The following is a 23,150-nucleotide window of genomic DNA, read 5'->3' on the forward strand; positions in this document are numbered from 1 at the left end:
GCAGTTTCTCAATTGTGTATTTCTTTCAAAGACCTAGACCCCAGGGATGCGCCAGTCATCCTGCGCCGCTGCTCCGCCACCATGGTGCGCCGCATTTACAATGCGGCGCACCATGGGGCAAAAACGGCACAGATGCGTGACGCATCTGTGCCGTAAAGGTGGCGCATTGCTGGAGCTGCGTCGCAAGCACGATGCAGCTCCAGCAAGGCTCGGGGGTGCCCCATCTCCACAATGCTGCGTCAAGACCTACGCCTGCTTCAAGCTGGCGCAGGGTTTTGGCGCAGCATTGTCCTGAAAGTGACTAAGTGAAATCTTATAGATTTCACTCAGCCACTTTTAGGAGGCGTTCCTGCGCAGGAACGCCCCCTCTGCGCAGGAACGCCTCCTATGGCGCAGGGCTTTTGCGTCACGTTGTAAATAGGGCGCATTGTTTGCGCCGCCGTTGCGTCAAATAAAGTGACGCACCGGCGGCGCAAGGCCATCATAAATCTGCCCCTAAGTGTTTAGCCATGCAACAGTTAATGTTGCACCAAGGATATTAGTCTGCATAATTAAATACTTATAAGGTCCCAAAGGCGAGACCTATTGGTTATGCCAATGCTTGTTCTTTATGTGTTTCTCTCTTTGATAAACAGGTTTTGTAGATAGACTCGCTGCCTGTGTGTTGCTTTTGTATGCAGTTAATGTAATTCATACATGCTATGGGAGAAAAAGCATGCAGTGCCAATACACAATGAAAGACACCACAATACACACTGCCATATACATGTTCAATCTATATCGTTCTTTTTTTTATTATTCGAAAAATACATTTGTAACGATGGGAATCCATATAAAATATATATATATATATATATTTGCTGGGGACAGATGAACATTAAACCACTTTGGAAATAATCCGAGCGCTGTTTTGTAGTCTGTACCTACGTTTGGGGAGTCGGTGTCCAGTGTCGACCAGTAGGAGTACTGTACAGATATATATATATATATATATATATATATATATATATATATATATATATATATATATATATATATTCCAGCAAAAGTTTTGGCGCCAAGCTGTAGTGGCCTCTTTCAGCGGCGGGCCACGGACGGGATCGCCAATCCCTTCACATACCAACACACTCGTTCACGATTCACAAGAACGAAGTCCAGGCCACCAACAGTTTTCAAAATCCGGATTTATTCACAGCTTTACTCGACGCGTTTCGGGAATTGCCTTCCCTTCCCTTTCTCGTGAGAAAGGGAAGGCAATTCCCGAAACGCGTCGAGTAAAGCTGTGAATAAATCCGGATTTTGAAAACTGTTGGTGGCCTGGACTTCGTTCTTGTGAATCGTGAACGAGTGTGTTGGTATATATATATATATATATATATACAAGCCGACTTGTAAATTGTAGGTGAATTCAAATTGTGCCCTGATACACAGGTTGATGTACTCATTCCATTCTCCAAGATCAAACTCTGAAAAAGAAATCAGCCATCAACTGTTGAAACGTGTTCACATACACGTAGAGCACCGCCAGCCCTCACTGTGCACTAATTTTAATTGCACAGTAAGGGCAAACGTGCATCTCCAATGGATGTACTCTTGTCAAATTCACCGAAAGTGTTATTGTACAAATCTTTCATCACAATGGATGCTTTATCTTTGTGCAGTCCAACGCAGAGCAGCTGCCATTTGATAACACAGGTTTTTCCCATAAAAACACGTCTTATGTTGGCGAACTACAGTCTCATCACACTGACTTTTGTGCTAGGAAAAGACAAACATCTTGTTTGATGCTGCTAAACACAGAATTACAAAATATATGACGCTCCCACGCAGTGAGTGTTTCAAATGGAAATACTACCGTGCATTTACTCATGACCAACACTCTCACCTTAAAGGTTTTGGTACTGCCCATTTCAAAATAAATCCGTGCACATGCATGTGGTTCGCCAGTGCGTGCCCACTTAAAGAATTACATTCAGGCCTATAGAAGAGCCACTTGCATGTCTGAGGGCAGCAGTGGCATAAAGGTCTGGATCAGCAATGCAGCCAACTAAAGGATTGGGGAATAACCCACCAACCAGATACTCCATGTCCCGCTTCCATCTGCTCTGCCCTCTGCAAGTTCAGACAGGTGATGTGCAGAATGGCACTTCAGGCAGGGCTAGCGTCATGGCATTTCAAACACATAAAAAGAGATGGGACCTGCAGGGGCACCATGTGTTGAAACTGGTATTGTCCCCTTGTCCCCACATACCTCAGCTTGTGTTGCCGTCACTGTCCTGTCTGCCTCCACCAGTCTGCCTTTACTATGCTACAAAAAAACTGGCATACCTCACAGCAAAGCGACTGGTGTACATTCTGTGATAACATGCCAGGGACACAACAGAGCGATTTAGTGTTGGTGGAGGCAAATGGGGTGAGTGTACTTGATCCCACATAAAGATACAGGGAACATCATTTCAAAAGGGGATCCTCATGCTCAGGGCTGGCTTTAGGGCAGTGCGACCCCTGCAGCCGCACTGGGTTGACCTCAGGGGGTGTGTTCAGCAACAACTTATGATTGGCGAGATGAGGGGCATTTTCACCCAGTGGGAGTGAGAGAATCTGATGAGGCGGTCATTGGGTGTGGGGGCGCCAAAAGGGATAGTTGCACCAAGCGCCAGGAGTGCTACAGCCGGCCCTGCTCATGCTTTTTTGCCGGCCTCGGCCACAGATAGGAGATTCACTAGCTGCTGCCGAACATGAGAGGGCGCCTTCATGGTAAAAAAAAAACAAGGTGTACAGCGAACGAAAATGCAAAGAAGAGCTAAACAAAATGCCAGAGCACTCGTCAATTAAAACAAAAGGGGCGAGCCACGCATTTTTTTAAAAATTACGCGCGCCACCATTGCAAATAAAACAAGAAAAATGAGACCAAACCGGACGCCATGCTGAAATTTATAGCGCGGCACCCCTGTTGAAAAGATTAAAGTGGGGACCTATTAACAGCTCTGTGTAGAGCCAAGGAGAGGAAGTTATCGTAAAGCAAGAGACGTGCAGCAGAGCGTACTATTCCGGGATGGACAGAACCTCTTCTTGCATAACCTAAACCCACTCACCATTAGGTGATCCCTTCCTTCCTTCTGAAGTGCTTCCCAGGCTTCGGCTTGTGTGCGCTGTTGAGGCTTCAGCTTGTGTGCGTTGTTGAATAAACTCCCGCTGGGAGTGGGCTGGCTGGCGCGACAGCTGCTGTTCATGCAGCAAATGTATACTTTTGCCAAACCCCCTGGGCACCTTTTTACAACATTAAACAAGGTGTACAGCCGAGACGAAAATGCAAAAGAGACCTGAACAAAATGCCAGAGCACTCAATTAAAATAAATCGGGTGAGTCACGCTTTTTGTAAATATTACGCGCGCCGCCATTGCAAAGGAAACAAGAAAAATTATACAAAACCAGGCGCTGTGCTGATATTTATAGCGCGGCGCCCCTGTTGAAAAGATGAAAGCGGGGACTGCTGCAATTGTTTAAGGGCTGGCTGCATGTTTGACAGGGCGAAGATGAAAGCGGATGTGCTGAATCGGCCGCAGCTGTCATTGTTTAACATAATGGGCATGGCGCTGCATGTAGTGCCTGCAGGACCAGAAACTAATTAAAGACAAGCGCTGAAAGACAAGCGCGGCCCCCGGCCGCGAAAGTGTAAGTCCACATCTACAGCGTTTGTTTACCTTACGGGAGCGAGCACAGCAGGCGTGATAATTACAAACAGATGTTGCCGAAGCTCTCTCCCTCAAGGAAATCGCAAAACGTGCATGCGTTGCCATTGAAAGCAATGCAAAGCGTGCACGTTTTTGGGCTAAAAAGCTAATCGATTTCAAGAGGTCACCTCCTATGAAGCACATCCGCGCTGCTTAGGCGAGACATAAAAAAGGGAGAATCACATGGTAAATTGAGTATCTTTTTAAATGAGCCCCCCCACATGAAACTGGAAAAACCTTTCCTCCATGAAAAATATCAGAATTGGTCCTCTCCGAAAGATTTTGATCTCGTGACCTACGGCTTGTAGGTGTGTGAAGCATTGGCTTGAATAAATGACCAACAAATGAGGATTCCTCAGAGCGCAGGTACTTATTGTTTCAGGCTCTGACTAGTGCCATCAAGTATTCTGGCAGGGTTTTGAACCCGCAGTGAGGTCACTTGGCAAAACAAATGAGAAGCCCTCCGTGAAGAGCGTAAAAGAAGCGGAAAAAATATTCCTGGCCACTGACCAAACTCCTGCTGTTTATTTGGAAGACAAGCCGCTAATGTTCTCTCGGACTGTCAGTGATGTAAACACTCGGAGAGGCAACCTGTCTAATAAGAACCAGATCAGGATAGCCTAGGTAACACAGAGCATCAGACCTCGACACTCATGGGCACAGTGCAGGGAAATGTCAAGGGAGATTGGATGAAAGAGCAATTTTATAAAGTGGCAGGGATTCTTGTCATGTCCCACTCGCCTAGTTTGCATCCAATTTTACATTTGGAATTCGCCATCCGGTGCAAACTCATCATTCAACAAAATCATTTGGGCAGCAGAAGTAATATTCTTTTGAACAGATGATAGACAGGAAGTGACAGCAAATGACCTTTGACCTCATTGACATCACAGAAAGAGGGACCAGAGTCTCAGCTATGCTCCAGACCTAGCGCCTACCTGCATACCAGCTATGTGTGCTCCAATTTTTTAATTAAACTAATATGGAATAATCGAGTTTCTTTCACTTCAACTCTCTACTCCATTTGCTGTAAGTTTTCTAAACTTTTTTTCTAGAATAAGTCTTTTTGAATCTAAAAGGCAGAGCACACTGGAATTGCCCAATGTTGGGCACATGAAACATATTTTCACTTGCTGGTGAGAATGTTTTTGAAGTGTATCCCAACGCTACGAAGGAATATCCGATTGCCGTAAGCAATAGCATTCTGAAATACGGGATGATATTTTCAAACATTTTAACCTTGACAGTGACCTTTTTTGGGCCTTATTTATGAAGGCCTGACGCCACTGTTGTGTCACTTTCTGTAACGCTGTGGCGGCACAAAAAATGCGCCACACTGTGCCATTTTTACAAAGTGACGCATCTAGGCAGATGAGTCACTTTGTAAACCACTGCAACACATTATACTTGCGTCAGGTAATGTATGCAGTGTGGGCATTCAACACAGAGAACTCCCACTAGGCTTATATTGCTTTTATACAGGCTGACTACAGCTATATTGGGCTATTAGCAATGAGTACATAACAAACTTGCAATTTTTATTTTATTTGTATACATAAAATTTATTTAGAAATCATTATTTTAACATTTGTATCAAAACGAGTAAAAGGCATTGGTTTTGTATGTACAACTTTTATCGTTCGATATTCCTTTTATATGAATTTTACAATTTCATCTGTTGCAAAAAGACAACATATGCATTTTTTTTAAACATAGACACTGCTATCTGTGTCATTCACATACATTTGTATAACCCCTACAAATTGACCACACTTGCATACTGGCCTCTCACACTAACATTCATGCTCATTCGTTCAACAAACCATATCCTACCCTCCCAATATTGCATACACTATAGTGGTCACCATAAAGACAGATGTACCCGAATTAACTTTAAAGAAGCTTGCCATGAAGGAATTTGGCTTATATGGGAAGATGCTGTAATGGTCACTAAAGATCTTGCTCCCCCCTAGAGTTTAGTGTGAGACCTCCTATCATGGTCAAAAATATCTCTTCTCTTTATAAAGGATGAGAAAACACCTGCTCTGCAGGAGCTTATTGGAAATGCAGGGCCCGATTCACAGAACTAACTTAAGACAAAATCCTAAACGTACTACCTTTTTGGTATTCACAGAAGGCACTTACTTTAGGACTCCTAAATGCCTTCTGTGAATACCGAAAGTCTTAAAATTAGGATTTTTCTCAATTTAGCAGTAGTAAAGTCAGGACTCCTAACTTTCTGACTCCTAAATGCCTTCTGTGAATACTGAAAGTCTTACAGTTAGGATTTTTCTCAGTTTAGTAGTAGTAAAGTTAGGACTCCTAACTTTAGGACTCCTAAATGCCTTCTGTGAATACCGAAAGTCTTAAAATTAGGATTTTTCTCAATTTAGTAGTAGTAAAGTTAGGACTCCTAACTTTAGGACTCCTAAATGCCTTCTGTGAATACCGAAAGTCTTAAAATTAGGATTTTTCTCAGTTCAGTAGTAGTAAAGTTGAGAAAAATCCTAATTTTAAGACTTTCAGTATTCGCAGAAGGCATTTAGGAGTCCTAAAGTTAGGAGTCCTAACTTCTGTGAATACTGAAATGAGTAAGTGCCTTCTGTGAATACCAAAATGGTAGTAAGGTTAGGATTTTGTCTTAAGTTAGTTCTGTGAATCGCAGTTTGGTGATCTGAGGTGTGCAGTTCGCGCCCAGACAGCTACCAGTATCCTAGGCCCAGATATGATTCAATTGCCTGTATTGACACTTTTGGCTCCTCAGCACCAGCTCTTTTAAAGGTGCAGAACGTTCTTGTTAATTTTTGCAAGCTGGCAATTCTTGGACAAGTGTGGAATTATTCCATAAAACAAGACTGGTCATCACAAAGTTCTAGGGGTGCTGTTGGGCTAATGTTTTGATTTACACGCAGCTCAGACTCAGGAAAGGGGAGGACGAGTCTTAACATTAAAATCTCTTCTAAAGGGCAAGAGGTGTCTACTCTTGAGGTAGGCTATTGTAGAGAGAGAAGCACACACTATGTAATCTCTCCTTTCAAAACTTTGCATCTAAATCATTGAATTTCAAGTACGTTTAATTTCAGCTCCGTGTTTTGTTAGCTCTCAAACAGACTTATTGCTAACAATGTAAATAGAGCAAACTTTTGATCTACCATTTTCAATCATTGTTTTTTTTCCGATCAGCCTCTTTATAGATTGGCTAGAGAATTTGTCAATCACGTCTGAGCCCAGTTGACTATTCAGCTTTCACATAATGCTATTGGCTGTTTGGCTGCATCCTCCCCCTCCACTCAAGTACTTTGGTTGAACTGAATGAGGGACTTCTTTACACATATAGCCTTCTGTGTATGTTCCTGCAACTAACTTTGGTGTGTCTTGCTATTTTATCGTTTGTTGATTTGTATAGCACAGTAATCACTGAGAGGGTATCCAGGCGCTTGAGCAAGATGGCTTGAGCTTCTTGAGCAACTCAGTAAGTGAGGAGGAGGCTCTGATCGTTTGAGGGAGGTCGTTCCATGTTTTGGGTGTGATGTAGGAGAATGAGTGACCTCCAGTTTGCTTTTGCAGATGCAGAGCATGTGTGCGAGTGACAGTGAGGCAGAGAATAGGTGTCTGGTGGGTTGGTGAATGTGTAAGAGGCTGTTCAAGTATTCTGGCCCTGTGCTGTGTAGGACTTTGTTTGTGAGTGTGAGAAGTTTGAATTGACTGCACTTATGAATGAGTAGTCAGTGAAGCTTCCTGAGGTGATGTGGGTGCACCATGGGAGGTCAAGTATGAGTCTTGCAGCGGTATTCTGGATGGTCTGGAGTGTTTGTAGTAGCTGTTGGGAGATTCCGGCTTTGAGAGTGCTGTAATAGTCCAGTCTGCTGGTGATGAGGGCTTGTATAACTGTCCATCTGGTGTAGAGGCAACCATTTGAAGATATTTCAGAGCATGCATAGGATGTGGAAGCAGGAGGTGCACACTGCGTTGACTTGAGCCATCATGTTGAGTTTGTTATTGAGGACAATCCCTAGAATTCTTCTGTGGTCTGTGGGTGCAGGCATTGGTCCTAGCTCCAACAACCACCAGGAAGAATCCCATAGGGAGGTCTTGTTGCCAAAGACCAGTATTTCTGTCTTGTCAGAGTCGAGCTTCAAGCAGTTGGTTTGCATCCAGTCTGCTATCATGTTCATGCAGTTGGTGAAGTTGGTTCTGGAGGTGTTTGTCTTGTCTTTCAGGGAGAGGATGAGTTGGGTGAGTTGGGTGTCATTGGCATAGGAGATGATGGTGATCGGATGATGTTGACGAGCCGTGTCATGTATATGTTGAAAACAGTGTTGCCGAGGGATGGTCTCTGTGGGACACAGCATATCAGGTTCTTGGCCTCTGATGTGAAGAGTAGCAGCCTAATCCTTTGGTTTCTTCCCGTGAGGAAGAAACATATTCATTTGAAAGCTGAACCTTGTATCCCAATCTCGTGGAGTCTTATGCTGAGGGTGCTGTGGGAGACAGTGACGAAGGCCATGGAGAGGTCGAGCAGGATGAGGGCCTCTCTTTCACGTTGTTACAGGATAATTTGAGTGTCGTCGGTGGCTGCAATGAGTGCTGTTACGGTGATGTGGGACTTTTGGAATTCTGAATGTTTGTTGTCTAGAAGAAGGTGAAGTTCGAGGTGGCCTGTGAGTTGCTTGTTAATTGCCTTCGCAATCAGTTTGTGTGAAGGGGGGCAGGGAGATGGGTTAGAAGTTACTCAGTTGATTTTGGGTCGGCTGTGGGCTCCTTGAAGATGGCCTTGATTTCTGCAAGTTTCCATTCATCTTTGAAAGTGGCGGATGTGATGGAGGTGTTGATGGTGTGGGTCAGGGTGGTGCTGATTGGTGATGTTCCCAGATTGTAGATGTGGTGAGGTATGGGTCCATTGGGGCACCTGAGTGGATGGTATGCATGATTGCTGCTGTGTTGCTTCTGGTGGGTGGAGGGTGTCCATCGGTCAGTTTGCCGTCTTGGTTGGTGGTGGGTAGGTTAGCAATGAGTTCTCTGAGGTTGGGTTGGCGTGCAAGTTTGCTGTGGATGTTTTTGATTTTGTTGTGGAAGAAGATATAGAGGTTTGTCGTAAAATTGTTAGGAGGCAGCAATGATTGATTGATTGATTGATTGAATGCTCATGCCAGACCATCACCTACCATTCGCAGCTCCTGCGCCAATTAAACCAGACAGTTGGGTCACCCTGTTTACACACATGGGACCTCTCTGTCCAACATTCCGCTTGTAATCAGTGTGGATTCCATTTCTACCACAGTGTAAAGAAACCCACATCAATTTTGATGTTGCTGCTTAACTGCCGCTCACTCCCCAAACACTCCACGGAAATCTCCCTATTGTTGGAGGAGATAAGCCCAGACGTTATTTTCGCCACAGAAACTTGGCTACAGGAACACTCTGAACCTGACCTGGTACAAGCACTTCCACCTGGTTATCAAATACTCCGCCTAGACCGCAAAAAAGGCACTGGCGGTGGTCTGGCAGTAATCCATAAATCAGAGTACGTTGTCACTAGCACCCCTGTAAATTTCACGGATTGTGAATGTCTTCCTTTTTTTATAAAATTCAGCGCCACACATACCTTTTCGGGTATACTCATATATCGTCCGCCAGGACCACAAGGGCAGTTTCTTCTGGATCTTGCCTCGATAGCGGCATCTCTCGCAGTTAGCTCTTCCAATTTTACAATCTTGGGTGACCTCAACATCCACCTAGATGACCCAAATGACTCTACAGCCAGAGAACTATCCTCAAGTTTAATTGCCCTCGAATTACACCAACGTGTTACTGGGCCTACTCACCAAAAAGGACATCTTTTAGACCCTGTCTTCAGCAACTGCAAAAACCTTCACGTTGGAAATCCTTCCCCCCTTCCCTGGTCTGACCACTTCCTCATCCCGCTCACCTGGACCCTGCCCCTTCACTTCCCCCCCAAACCCCCGATGACTCAACGTTCCCGCAATTGGTCTAAACTCCCTTTATCTGAGTGGCAGGATCTCCTACAAGATACCAAACCCATCAACACATCCACCCCCACTCAAGATAACGAGAACTATAATAAATGGATCACCAGTTCCCTAGATATAGTACTACCACTAAAAAATTCCCATCCTAAGCGGGGCAATCCTACAGCCCCGTGGTATACGAGTGATCTACGAGAGGCCAAACGTGTCTGTAAAAGACTTGAGAGGAAATGGCGCCTCAGTTACCTCCCAGCAGACAAGACGAGCTATCGAACGGCAATTAAAAACTACAAAGTAGATATTCATCTAGCTCAGGCTAAATATTTTGAACTTAAGATCGAGAAGGCAGCGTCCAAACCTAGGGAGATAGGATAGCCAAATCCCTTCTGCAACTTCCAGAGGCCCCAAAGCATCACAATAACACCCAGACCCACTGCGAGGAAATAGCTGAGTTTTTCTACCAGAAGATAGAAACCATCAACTCTTCTTTCCCCCCCCTGTTACTTCGTCCACAGACTCCGTCAACATAGGCTGCACGACAGCTCCCCTTTGTGTTCTCAATAGCTTTCCCCCATTAGAACTTATTAACCTGGAAAAACTCATGGGACAGGTTAAATCAGGATCACCTATCGACCCAGCTCCTCCCAGTACTCTCACCCAGATAACCCATCTGATCTCGCCCACCATCGAAGACCTGCTCAACTCCTCCCTCCATACTGGTATTGTCCCACCTCCATCGAAAAGAACAATGGTCAAAGCTTTATTAAAAAAGCCCAGTCTCGATCAATCTAACCCCGCTAACTATCGACCCATCTCCCTCCTGCCGTGGCTCAGTAAACGTCTTGAGAAGCATGTTAACACCGTTCTCACTGACTTCTTGGAAGTAAATAACATACTAGACCTCTCTCAGACCGGCTTAAGGCCCCGTCATGGTACGGAGACTGCTTTGATTGCAGTGACGGAGGAGGCAAGAAGGATCCTGGACGATGGCGGGTCCACGGCCATCGTCCTACTCGACCTAAGTGCCGCCTTCGACACTGTCAATCATAACATCCTACTCCATCGCCTCGACAAAATAGGAGTGTCAGGCACAGCACTTAATTGGATGAGGTCTTTTCTCACAGACAGATCCTTCCAAATCTTTGAGAGAGATTTCACCTCTGCCAGTAGACCCCTTAATTGTGGAGTGCCTCAGGGCTCCTCCCTGAGCCCTACCCTTTTTAATGTCTACCTACGCCCCCTAGCTGATGTCGTCCGCCCATTCGGTGTGAAGATCGTCACTTATGCGGACTACACGCAGCTAGTGGTAGCACTGGACCCCCCCCCCTGAACTCTCATCACAGTTTACACACATGCCTGGAAGCCGTCGCTGCTTGGATGTCTGGCTCTTGTCTCAGGCTCAACGGGGACAAAACAGAGATAATGCTCCTTGGAAATAACATCGCTAAATCCATTTATCCTATCTGGCCCCGCTGTTTAGGAAGTCCCCCGCAACCCAATGAGCAAATCAAGAGCCTAGGCATCTGGCTAGACCATACTCTAACCTTCAACTATCAAGCTACCAAGCTTGCTGCCACCTGCTTCGGGCTGATGAAACTACTCCGTAAAATTCTCCCTCTCCTTCCGTTCCATTCAAGACGGATTATGGTTCAAGGATTGGTCCTCTCCCGTCTCGACTGTGGGAACGCCCTATATCTTGGGGCCCCACAACCAACACTTAATAGACTCCAGGTCATTCAAAACTGCGCGGCAAGAATTCTCCTGGATATTCCTCGCTGGACCTCAGTCAGAGCCAGACTGAGGGACCTTCACTGGCTCCCGGTGAGATCCAGAATCGAATTTAAGAGCATGTGCATTGCACACCGCTCCTACTGGGGAACAGGCCCCTCTATCAACTCCCCCCTGGTGAAAGCCTACCAGCCTTCTCGTTCACTCAGATCCACGACCTCCCACCTCGCCTCAGTACCACGCATTAGGAAGGCCAGGTGTGGAGGCCGATCGCTTTCTTACAACCTAGCCAGGATTTGGAACTCCCTTCCCCTCCCTATCAGATCAGAACCTAACCTTTTCACCTTCCGTAAACTTCTTAAAACTTGGCTCTTCAGCAAAACTTTGGCTTAATTCCTCACTCAGCCTCTCTTATTCCAGCTTCTCCGGCTCAACTCAATCTCTTCACAGCGCTGGGACGCCCCTGGGTAGCCAACGCGCTTTACAAATCCTCATTTCATTTCATTTCATTCAGTGGTGGAGGCTAAGGTGAAATCCTTAATGATCAAGAATATCTTCTTGCAGCTGTTGGAGCTTCCTTCTATGTGGTGCACTAGTGCTTTTTCTTGGTGTCCCCAATTTGCTGGTGATAGTGTCTGAGTGCAGCCTTGTAGTAGTTAGTTCTGTCAGTGGTGTTGTGGCCGGATCTCTATTTCCTTTTTAGCCATTTACAGTGTTGTTTGGTGTCTCGGAGGTCTTCTGTGTACCAGCTGGTCTGCTTGTTTGAACTACTATGCTTATTGGATTTGATGGGTGCAAGAAAGTATGTGCAGTTCTTGATCCAGATGTTGACTTTGTTGATGTTCTTGTCGAGGTGGTCTGTGGGGCTAGGTTGATCAGTGCTGATGGCTCTGAGCCAGTCTGCTTCTGTGATTTTGCTCCAGATTTGGCTCGGAGTGTTGAACCTGGTAGGGGTGTTGACTTGAGGTGTGTTGATTTCAAAGTGGATGATGGAGTGGTCGGTCCATGTGGGCTGTGTGGTTGAGTTTTTAAGGCTGTCAGTAGTGGTGAAGATGGGGTCCAGTGTGTGTCATACGGAGTGTTCAACGTTGCCCAAGTTTATGAGAGTGCTGTTGAAAATCTAGACTCTAGAGTCAATGATGAGAGGAGCGACAAGGTCAGTGATGATGATGGTAAAGATGGCTTGAGGTCTGGGTGGTCAATAGGCGAGGGTTCAGTTCAGGGTGAATTATTTGGAGATTTGCAGCCTGAAGTGAAGATGTTTCATGAATTGGGTGCTGTTCTCTTTGGATATTGCGCATTTGATGGATTCCTTGTAGATGATAGCGAGTCCTCCTCCTTGCTTGTGAAGGCGGTGATGTTGAGTGATCTTGTAGCCCCTTGGGAATGCTGTAACGATGTCAGGAGCCGATTAGGGGTTGAGCCAGGTCTCTGTGATGAAGAGGATGTCAGTTGTGTGTTTGCTGACTGATCACCTGTTGAGAAGTATGCATGCGAGTGGGTGTTTTCACATGTCGGTTTGCTATGGCGTGTGGTGTAGGGTGAGAGTGTAAGCATTATTGGTGCTTGTGTGGTGTGTGTTGGAAAGGGGTGTTGAGGGTGTTGTTTGTATTTGCATGGGACTGTAGGTGGGTGGCTGCTAGAGAACCAGCAGTGGGTATAGGTGAAAGCTCCTAACCGTGGTGTGAGGTGCAGTGCAGCAGCAGTGGGGGGAACAATGTCTGGGGTTTAGCAACCGAAGGAGTGCTGCAGAGTATCACTGGGCAGTGATCAGACCAAGGTTCCTGGCGCAGGGCATGGTCCAAGCACGGACGGGCATAGGGGGGCTTGCCTTTAGTCCACCTTAGGCGCACCTGCCACATGTGTCTGCTGTGCGTCCATGATGCAGATGCCATTAAGTAGGTACTTGGAGGGGGAGGAGTCCAGAGTGCCATGATGTCACTTCCTATCCAGATGGATGATTGGAAGTTCAGTGATGTCACTTCCTGACAAGGTGGATGATGAGAGATTCAGTGATGTCACTTCCTGTGATGATGGGTGACGGCACTACACTTCCTACTTTAGCTCATTAAATTGAGACCCATTCAGAGACGTTTTAAGTCATGGGCAAAGCGGACTCTGGTCCAGGGCCCCAGCCTTTCAGGGGCCCCCTTCTAGAGGCAGCTCTGTTCTGCAGAGTCTTGCCCTGATGAACTCAGTAGCAACTGGTGCTAGGAGTGCTGCAGGGCAGTGGGGCGGGGCAGGGTGGAGCAGGGTGGGGAGTAGTAAACTATGGAGTAAGGTCCAACGGAGGTAAGTAAACAAATAAATAAATCAAATTAATTTTGATGCGCGTGCCGCCTCGCATTTGGCAATGCAGCGTGCGCACTGATATTAGTTTTATTTATTTAATGGTTTACTTACCTCTGCTCTGTCATATGCCGTAGTTTACTACCCCACACGCTGCTCCTCCCCTGCCCACCCCACCGCCCCACAGCACTCCCACCACCGGCCGCTACTGGATGAACTTGTATTATTCTTAAACAAATTAATTCAAATACCGTTATCTTGTAATTTATTTTTAATGTTGGTGATATGTGAGAGTCTATTACAGACAAATGCTGTGTTTATGTTTGATGCAACATCCATAAAAAAAGTTTATTTTAGATCAAAACAGGACCGCACATATTCATCTGTCACAGAGATTATAAACAGTGTTATCAGTGAGCTGCTGCTGAGTTACAATATTGAGAACACACATCACTATCCCTAAGTATTAGATTTAAACACATTTAGAATTTGGACCAGTGTGCCTGTGCACTGTCAGTGACCTGGCAAAGAGGGCAGGAAAGAGATGAAACTGGATCATAAATTCAAAGCTGTTCCGAAAAGGGGACCCCAAAATAAGTGTGGCCCAGGGCCCCCAAAATCCTTAAGCTGTCCCTGGACACATTGGCTTTGACAGTGATTGTTGCCAGATGTGCAACAGTCATTTGGCACACAGATATGCAAGAGGGACGGTTCCATACCAACTTTTCAGGATGCCTAATATGTCAATGGATCCTATTAATATTTAACATATGTAAATTTATCTCAAAACCCACTGGACCTATTTGGGGTCCAAGGTGACCCTCGATATGACATATGTCCCACTTAATCCTCAGCCGGATTACAGTTAGGTCACGCCTGATTAGTAATGAACATGTTCCACGGCCTTTGCAGATGACCCATAGGTCGCGCTCTCTGGACATGACCTCTGACTTGTACTTCCGACGACCTCTGACTTGTACTTCCGGTTCCGAGTGCACACTGAGTAGGTTCTTGTGAGGCCGGTTTACACTTGTGTGGGCCCTTTATTTCACACACTTAGTGAATTTATAACTGGCAAAGCCCCCAGCTATGCAACCCGCAGCTCTCCTGCGGGGGTCTTGGCAGCCAGCAGATGAAAACTTATGAAAAGTATGTAAGAGCGACTTTAAATGTAAGCAAGGCCTGCGTGCAGAGCAGAAGCCTTTAATGAACACCAGATCTGGGACTCAGAGAAAATTCAGGGAAAATCAATTTAACAGATTAATACAAAAATGGTGTATTTAAAATCCAGGTTTTAGGGGATTTCCTAAAAAGTTGCACATTTCTTTCAACGCTGCAGAAATTTTTCAAAATTCTGTAGCCGTTGTGAGACAGATTTTCATACTCTGCTACTCGTTGTGGGGTCAGATGATTTCAACATCTAGAGGGACATCACTTTTCACTTTTTACTGCCAGTAATGATATATGTGTTTCTCTGGGCAGCCTTATGAATCGCCATAAGCTGCTTTTTTAAAGAAATGACACAATAAATGCCGTCAGCGGCATTTGTAATTACTCAGGCAGGGGCAGAAGTACATCTGTTAAGAGCAGCTGTACCCGTGACTATGGAGCTGATTCAAAAGATCATACATGGGTATGGGAAGTCATACTCGTTCACGTACTCTTACATGCCTTTATGAATTGACCCCAAAATGTCCAACATCCTATCAGTAATAAAAGTGCAAATAGGACCCAGTTCTCTACTTGTATTAATTTTATTGAAACATTCCAAGAATATTTCCCTTTTAAGGGCCCAATTCACAGAAATAATTTACGACAAAATCCTAAACTTACTAGTTTTGGTATACACAGAAGGCATTTAGTAGTCTTAAGGTAGGATTTTGTCTTAAATTAAGATTTTGTCCTAAATTAGAATTTTATTTTAAATTAGGATTTTGTCTTAAATTAGGATTTTGTCCTAAATTAGGATTTTGTCGTAAATTAGGATTTTGTATTAAATTAGGATTTTGTCCTAAATTAGGATTTTGTTTTAAATTAGGATTTTGTCTTAAATTAAACTTAAGTTTAAATGAAGCTTATTTTTGCCATTTTGTCACCCTCAGTGATGACACCCGGGGCGGCCCGCACCTAGCGCACCTCCCTTCCTACGCCACTGTCCGCAAGACCACAGCCGGAGTAAGATCCTTCTCCTACCTCACAGCAAACCACTGGAACTCCCTGCCCCTCCACCTTCGGCAATCTCCATCACTACTTCAATTCAGGAAGGACCTCAAGACCTGGCTCTTCAACTGAACCACAGTGACTCTGATGGACCAGCAACTCACCCCCGCCCCCACACCTAGAGACCCTTACGGGTGTGTAGTCGCGCTATACAAGCCATTGATTGATTGATACAATACTATTTGTTTAAATAATGTACATTTTTTAAAGTTATACTTATGTTAATCACAATTAAATACATATACTTCATGTCGATATTATGCCCTCAATATTTTGGTGGTCAATAAGTTTGTACTTTACATCATAAGTATGTAAAGCTGCCTTTTTGTTCATAGATATACAATGATATATTTTGTATCACAATGTTTTAGTGGTTGGTATTCTGTCCTACTACCATGTATAATAAAGGATGTTTTCTCAAGGGGTTCTGCGTGACCTGATAGACAACTCGAGCTTTACTCTAGTCCTCTCTCGGATGTCTCTCAGATCTCATTGGTGAAAAATATTACCATTACTCACAGTGACCCACCTATAATTTTACATAATCACCCAGATTAAAGTGTATTATACAGGGTTCCTACAGAAAAAATGTCTGATTGCCTGTGCAGAGAGATAACTCACAAAGACAAGTCTGACTTATTTGATTACGCACATAACCATGTCAGGTCATCTTGGGAGTCTGGAATATGCACTTGGGTTCCTTAAAGCATAAGATTTATGAATGGCACATCTACAAATACGCTAGCATGAAAGAATAATATAAAATAATATGAAAAAAGAAGAGTGAGTATTTCAAAGTCACATCTTAATCACATGTATTTCTGACAGTGTCGGCATCTGCAAATATTAGATTCTGAGCCCTTTCTGTGATGGCTACAGAATATAAATGCATTAGAAAATGCTGTATGTCAGCTCAGCTCCTACTGGTAGGGAACACTGCAATTATATTCTAAATTGCATGACTCTGTTTCACAAACACTTTCTGTGAGGAGGTGTGACCTACCAGTGATGCATTCCTGCATTTCCAAGGACTACTCATGAAAGGATGAGACCTACTCCTGATGCATTCCTGCATTTCCAAGGGCTACTCATGAAAGGATGCGACCTACTCCTGATGCATTCCTGCATTTCCAAGGGCTACTCATGAAAGGATGCGACCTACTCCTGATGCATTCCTGAATTTTCAGGGGCTACTTATGAAAGGATGCGACCTACTCCTGATGCATTCCTGCATTTCCAAGGGCTACTCATGACAGGATGCGACCTACTCCTGATGCATTCCTGAATTTCCAAGGACTACTCATGAAAGGATGAGACCTACTCCTGATGCATTCCTGCATTTCCAAGGGCTACTCATGAAAGGATGCGACCTACTCCTGATGCATTCCTGCATTTCCAAGGGCTACTCATGAAAGGATGCGACCTACTCCTGATGCATTCCTGAATTTTCAGGGGCTACTTATGAAAGGATGCGACCTACTCCTGATGCATTCCTGCATTTCCAAGGGCTACTCATGACAGGATGCGACCTACTCCTGATGCATTCCTGAATTTCCAGGGGCTACTCATGAAAGGATGCGACCTACTCCTGATGCATTCCTGAATTTTCAGGGGCTACTTATGAAAGGATGCGACCTACTCCTGATGCATTCCTGCATTTCCAAGGGCTACTCATGAAAGGATGCGACCTACTCCTGATGCATTCCTGCATTTCCAAGGGTTACTCATGAAAGGATGCAATAGCATAGATTAGTACTGTTTGCCTGCTTTTAGGAAATTGTCGTTTCTTAAGTGCATAGACTAAACCTAGAAGCTATAGACAGACTAGCTCAGAGACAGGAAGAGCTAGTCTGTCTATGGCATCTAGGTTAAAAGTCTGGGCCCGATTCACAGAACTAACTTAAGACAGAATCCTAAATTTACTACTTTTGGTATTCACAGAAGTTAGGATTTTGTCTTAAGTTTGTCTTAAGACAGACTTAAGACAGACTTAAGTTAGGATTTTGTCTTAAGTCTGTCTTAAGTCTGTCTTAAGACAAACTTAAGACAAAATCCTAACTTCTGTGAATACCAAAAGTAGCAAGTTTAGGATTTTGTCTTAAGTTAGTTCTGTGAATCGGCCCCCTTGTGCTTAAGAAACTGGGGGCCATATTATCAAGATGGGGTGATAAAATTATCGGCGCTTTATTGGCAGGAAACTGCCGCTAAAGTGGAGATAAAGGGCTTGATAATATGCTCTATAGAATTCCCATAGATACCCAGGTTAGACATCTAACCTGGACTTCTATGGAGGCACTCAGGAGCAGGGTCGTCTTAACAGCATTATAGCCCCCTGGGCAAAGCAGTGCACTGGGCCCTGCCTACACAACCACTCACAGGAATAAACATGTTTAATGGAAAATTAGTGTTAAATTCTGGTCTCCATGGGGGCCCATATGCTCGAGGGGCCACGTGTAACTGCCCAGTGTTAAGATGGCACTGCACAGGAGACAGGAAGAGGCAAGCACTGCTCGCTCTTTAAAAGCAGCTCTGTCTTCTGCTCATCAACGAAAGAAGGTGAAAAATGTAGACAAAAACAACATAATACACCAAAGGCTTGATGGTATAATTCACATGTCATTATTAGAAATGTAAAATAGTAACAGTGCTTAGGCACGATTATTTCTAGTATTTCATTTTGTATGCTACCAACAATGGGGCATATTATCAAGGGGGTTTATCTCCGCTTTTTTGGCTTTAAAAGCCAAGAAAGCGGAGATAAAATTATCTCCCTATTACCAAGCTGTCGCTAACACCGGTTAGCGACAGCTAATAGGAGATAGTGACCATCTTGGGCCCCGCTTTGCATGTCAGTGATATTTATCACTAATGACATGCAAAGTGGGCGTGCCAAGATGTTAGCGACTGAAAACAGTCGCTAACATCGCTATCTCCTATTACCAACTTTTGGAGATATTCGCGCTAAGCGCGAATATCTCCAAAAGCTAACACTTGCCCAGGAGCAGTTCTTAGCCATGTTATCCAATGGGAGGTGGATAACATGGCTAAGAGCATTTGCTCGATAATGCATGAATATCGCTGACTTTTCTGCGATATTCATGCATTGCGGCCGTTTTTTATCGCATTTGCGATAAACCTTGCTAATAGCAAGGTTTATCTGCGATAATAAACTCGCCGATTTGCGGCGATAATTTTTGTCTCTAAATAAGTTAGAGACTAAAATTATCTCTATTGGTTGGTAATATGCCCCCATGTCTTTTATTTATTTAGGGCTGGTGTTAGCCAAGACCTTTTGATTTTACTAAAATTATACATGTAATATACTTACTTATAGGGGCTTTCAGTCAGCCCTCAATCGGCCAGTCACATTTTTCTTCCACCTGCTACAGCATAGAGGATTGGCCCATTAGAGCCATTGGCCGACTTCACTGTGAGCGACGTCATTCAGCTCTTTCACAAGGAGCACATCCACACACAAAGCAGGTCCCTTTCAGGAAGAGTCCACAAATGAATCTTTTTAGAGACAAAAAGATTTTTAATTGTATGCATTTTTTTTACATTTATATAGATAAGGAACGCCCGGCAGCTCCACTAACAAGAAAGCTTTACAAAAGCAATATGAAAAAAAACCAAGTACTGGCAAAGTCAAAAGACTAGCAACAATGCCAGGCCTACTGGTTTCCCCAATGTTTGGTTTCATCTTGTTTCAGATACTTTCCACTGTCCTATGGTCGAACCATGTTTTTGCTGTGCCTGGCCGGGATACTGATTGGCTTTTCTTGTTATGCTCCTAAAGAAAGGCAGTGCAAAGGGGAAAAAGGGACTCGTGAATCCATTCCTCTGGCGGCGGGTTCCCACAAACAGCCTTTTCATCCTTTAGCTCAGCTTGGCACAAGCTTGCACTTCATGTGGTGAGGTTTTGACTTACAACATCCCCCCGCAGGAGTTCTGCATGGCTTCTATTTGATAAAGTTTAGATTTTTTTGTAGTTGGCGGGTTGACGCCGCTCCACCTGCCAGGCTCTGTGTGTGTGCTGGGTTTGCAGCCGCCTTACCTCCTAGCCTGCAGTATTTCATTGTGTCACTTTTATGGTTCCCACCAGTAACCAGGCTCAGTATTGCTTAGGTTTGCAGTTTCTAAGTTCCAACACATTATGCCCGCAGCTCCAGCACCGCCCCTCAGCCGCCTTTTATGATATTCATGCTGCTTGCAGCTGTCCTTTCAATACCTTTAGCAACCTCTTTGTTAGGCCTCTAACGTTGTTGCACAAAGTTAAGTTCTTCAACAGACTTGTAAAGCAGAACTGGCAGGACTAGAGGCACACCATTCCCAGAGTGAGCACCTGAAGGTTTTCCCCGGTGCATTCCTAAAACTTTTGTTACTTTTGTTTTTCTTTTAGAGTCAGGTGAGGGCTGCTCTCTCATTTCGATATATTGTGTAGCTTTATAAAGCATACCGTCACTGTCTGCCCAAGTGCAGCAAATTTTGGAATTTCCCTGATCTTCCATTAAATTTTAACCTCACCCTCCTCCCTGCCTCCTGCCTAAGTGTCTGCAGAATTTAGAGGCATATTAGCAAGAACCTTGTTAAAATTATCGCCATTTTAGCTGCACGAAACTGCCGCTAAAACAGCGATAACGGGCTTGCTATTATGCGTTTTAGAATTCCAATAGAAGCCCAGGTTAGATGTCCTGCACATCTAACCTGGGCTTCTATTGGAATTCTATAACGCATATTAGCAAGCCCATTATCGCCGTCTTAGCGGCAGTTTCCTGCAGCTAAAACAGCGATAATTTTAACAATGTTCTTGCTAATATGCCCCTCAGTTCCAAAAACATGTTTGTGCCCATGTGCTGTGTTCCTTTTGTAGCCAAGGCTCAGAAGTATGTCCGTACATGATGCATCAGTGAGCGGTTGAAGTTCTAGAAGCCAAGGGGCATATCATCAAGATTGGGCGATAATTATCGCTAAGCGCACTTAGCACTAGGATCATTATCGCCACCCAACTCTGAATTTTATCGTGGAGATAGTGGCTATCAGCGACGCTTATCTCCACAGCGATAAAAATTCAGAGCGCAAGCTACCTAACTGTGTGATTATCGCTGGAAATCCAGCAATAATCACACAACTTTAGGAGATAGCTTGCTGATAGGGCCACACATACTTAGCCATGATATCCACCTTCCATAGGATATCATGGCTAAGTTAGTGTCAAAGCAGGTGTAAGGAAAGTAGCGTTAACAGAGGTTATCGCTACTTCTCCTGTCGCTATGCTGCTTTGCGTGATGCTTGATAACAGGAGAAATGTCGCTTAGCGACATTTCTCCCATTATCCTGGGGAGGAACGCCCACTTTGCTTCTCATTAGAGATGCAAAGCTGGGCATTGAAGGAAAGTGTGAAGAAGCATGGATTCACACGTTAGCGTGTCCTTGCTAATAGGGCGTTAAAATTATCGCCGCATTGCGGGCGAAACGGCCGCAAAAACGGCGATAATTTTTTAGCGCCGCCTTGTTGACATGCCCCTAAGTGACAAGAAGATGGGTTTATATCATCTCTGAGTCGAAAAGATGACTTGAAGGCTTGTTCCTCTGGCAGGTATCCAGCTTAGAGAACTGACATCTACTGGGATTTTCCTCCCCAGATAGCAGTGCTCGGTCTGGTATTAACTCATCTGTATTCACCTCCCATGTAACATACACCACTCTGTTAGATATAAAATAAATGATTGTGAAAGAGCTGAGAATGCCATCACAAGACAAACAACTCATGTTAATGCAATAATTGTTGAACCTTGAAGACCATCCAGATCACTGAAACTGTTGATTGCTTGGCCCTAGGAGAAAGTAAAAAAGTAAAAAGGCACTGTAGACCAGAACCTGGACTCTTAAGCTGGTCTTCTCATGAGGGGCCCTTAAACACTGAGGGGCAGATTTACGAGCCCTGTGCACCACATTTGTGCCGCTGTTGCCTCACTTCTGTGACGCAGCGGTGGTAGTCAAGAAACATCATTACCAGTGATAACAGCTATGAATTTGTGTATTGTATTGTAATTCCTATATAAAAGTTGCTGTAACCAATGTCCAGAATCTGCACTAGATGTATTAGCCTCAGTCAGGGTAGTCTCGGAAAATAATACAGTAGTGGTTTTTGATTAAATATATGTATAACATCTAATACAAATGTATACATCATGTGGAGATAACTGATTATGTAAATATATGTGATATATCGTTTTTTGTAAATATATTTAAAAGAGGAAAAACATTTTTTACAAAAAAATACTGATAAAGAGAATAATAAAAGATTAAATTCTAATATCATTGTATCACCTAAGTGTGTTATATAGTCTTGAGTCTTTAGTTTTTGTCATGAACAAAATTGTTTAAAGTCCTACTCTGAGCTTGGTGATGCCACTCAAACCCTACCTCCCCTTACCCATTAGCAGCGGTGGCGTAAAGCATGCGCCATGTTGCGCCCTATTTACAACGTGACGCATCTAGGTAGAAGCGTCACGTTGTAAAGCCCTGCGCCACATGCAACCTGCTTCAGGTTTCATGTGGGCGTTCTGGCTCAGGGGGGGGCGTTCTGTCACTGGAATTCTGCGGAAAAGTGCCTGAGTGAAATCTACAAGATTTCACTCAGTCACCTTTCCGATGCCGCTGTGTCAAAACCTTGCGCCTGCTTGAAGGCATGACGCACCATATTGAGGATAGGCCAGGTTGGAACAGTGCAGGAGTTGCGTCGCGCCCGCGACACAACTCCAGCACTGCGCCAACCTTACGCCGGCAGATGCGACACACATCTGTTTATCCTTGCACCATGATGTGCTGCATTGTGCATTCGGTGCATCTGTGGTGGCGCAAGGGTAAACTTGCGTCACGCATCTTTCCTGGCACATCCCTGCTGATTTGCAGGGAGGCGCCAGGAAACGTATCCATCACGAAGGCTCCCACTATAGGGGTGTTCAAAGATTAAATCAAGTCATTCCAATGCAAGCCTTCCTCACATAAGAAAGACTTCTGGCCAACTCACACTAAGGGGCATATTATCAAGCCTGTGCGATAAAATTATCGCGCTTTATCGGCCGAAAACGGCCGATAAAGCGGCGATAATGGGCTTGATAATACGCTCTATGAATTTCAATTGAAGCCCATGTTAGATGTCTTCACATCTAATATGGGCTTCGATTGG

Source organism: Lissotriton helveticus, chromosome 1_2, assembly GCF_964261635.1.
Source record: "Lissotriton helveticus chromosome 1_2, aLisHel1.1, whole genome shotgun sequence".
Lineage (NCBI taxonomy): Eukaryota > Metazoa > Chordata > Amphibia > Caudata > Salamandridae > Lissotriton > Lissotriton helveticus.